This window comes from Etheostoma spectabile, chromosome 10 (genome assembly GCF_008692095.1).
Source record: "Etheostoma spectabile isolate EspeVRDwgs_2016 chromosome 10, UIUC_Espe_1.0, whole genome shotgun sequence".
NCBI lineage: Eukaryota > Metazoa > Chordata > Actinopteri > Perciformes > Percidae > Etheostoma > Etheostoma spectabile.
The window spans coordinates 2,425,885-2,427,884 of record NC_045742.1 but is presented as its reverse complement, the minus strand read 5'-3'; the positions used below and the strand labels follow the sequence as shown (position 1 = coordinate 2,427,884).

At 41.8% G+C, this 2,000-nt stretch overlaps 1 long non-coding RNA gene across 1 annotated transcript in view; it reads left to right on the top strand.

Moving 5' to 3' along the window:
- The window catches only part of LOC116697215 (uncharacterized), a 142,360-nt gene that overhangs the window by 17,003 nt on the left and 123,357 nt on the right, over positions 1–2,000 (top strand). The gene's annotated exons all lie outside the window — the stretch shown is intronic.

Sequence of the window (2,000 nt, the reverse complement as noted above, 5' to 3'; positions counted from 1 at the left end):
CCCAACTCGAATGTAGAAACGTGTTGAGGCAGTAACTCCTTTTTGTCAAAAAATAATTTAATGAAAATGTAGGCAAAATACAGAAATTATCATAAAACATTTGTATTACACTAAATATGGGAACATTCCACGTTTTATTTTATATGAACAAATATTTTACTTTTGTTGCCAAAAATGCCTCCCTGATAGACGTATTGTGAATACACTATTCCCAAAACAGACACACAAATGGAGTTATTAGGGAGGGTAGTGCTGAACACAAATCCCTCTCATAACATGAGAAGTTATTGTATTTAACTAGGTTATTACATCTGGCGGGGCTATAAAACAAAACATCCCAGGTCCCTGGATCCTTCTCTACCAGAGGCTGCTCTACCTGGGACTACAAATCCCACTCAGCAGGCTAAGATGACCAGGGAGCTCCTAACAGAGGTGTTGTGTAATGGAATTGTTTCTGAGTGCATTGATAGGCCACGGCATATAGAAATAATTTCTTACATTTAGAGACACAAGTTTGACTTTGACTGCCTTTTGCTCATATGGATCTCAAGAAATGTCCTCAATTTCAATTTCAATTTTCAATTTTATTTATAGTATCAATTCATAACAAGAGTTATCTCGAGACCCTTTACAGATAGAGCGGGTCTAGACCACACTCCAGAATTTACAAGGACCCAACAGTTCTAGTAGTTTCCTCCAGAGCAAGCAACGGGGCCACAGTGGAGAGGAAAAACTTCCTTTTAGGCAGAAACCTCGGACAGACCCAGACCCAGACCCAGACCCAGACCCAGACTCTTGGTAGGCAGGGTCTGACGGCCGGTTGGGGTTAGAATGAAGAGTGGAAAAAACAAAAATAATGGTTTGTAGCAGTTCTTTGTAGTAGTTCACGGCATAGCAGGGCAGTGTGCGGCACTACAAGGCACAGCAGGACGTAGCTGGGCACCGCAGAGTGTAGCAGATGAACATGGACCACGGCGACAGCTGCTACCATGACTTTGGAGCCTCCCTGATCCGAGGGAACATGCTGGGGGAAAAAACAAACAAAAAACATCCTCCTCTACAACATCCAGGACTGGAGGACTGGAGGGGTGGGATAAAGCCCTCGCTGCCCGATGGCTTTGCCTTCAGGTAGCGGCTGTCCTCTCCTCATACGCTCCATCTTTGCTTTCACTGCAGCTTCTGTAAAAAACAGAAGATTGAGCCTACATCAGTACCAGCTACTACGCTCAGATTGTAAGAGTACTTTAACGCACGATAGGTGATAGGTAAATAATCAATATATCTTGCTCACTGCCTGTTTGATCATATAATACATTCAGTTTACAGTAAGAGATTATCATATCCCGGTCCTTTTTGACTTACACTAGGCTACTTGAAGTTAAAATAATTACAGAATCAACTGCGAACACTATGTGGAGCCATTATTACGAATTATTCATACCAGTACAGCCATGACATTCATAGAATACCTTTAATGTTGCTTAGTCTAAAATGAAATAACAGTGTTATAAGCTAGGCTAACAGTAGCAAGGTTAACGTACTCACCAGAGGTTTGCAGTTCCTCCGCGATGTGTTTAAGTGCTTGCATGTTGCTGTCGCGGTTGGAATGTGCCTGGGTCCTGGGGGGGGGGTCACCAGACACCTCCCGATACGATATCATCACGATACGAACCCTCATGTTGTCTTTGGGTCTAATTGGACCCGTTTAGAGTAAAACAAAACAGGAATTTGACACAAAAAATGGGCCGTTGAAATAAGCGCTGAAAATGTCAACAATAAAAATATCAAAAAACGTTGGCAAAAACATCAAGCAAGCACCCACCACATTGAAAAAGTGACAGAAATGTCGGAAAAAGCAATAATAGTGTTGAAAAAAATGGTTGACGGGAAGACAACACAAGGGTTAAGCCATGATACGATATTACTGCGATTTTAAACATATTGCGATATTCTGCGATATATTGCAATTCGTAACCTTTTTTCCAACTTCTGATTTTTCC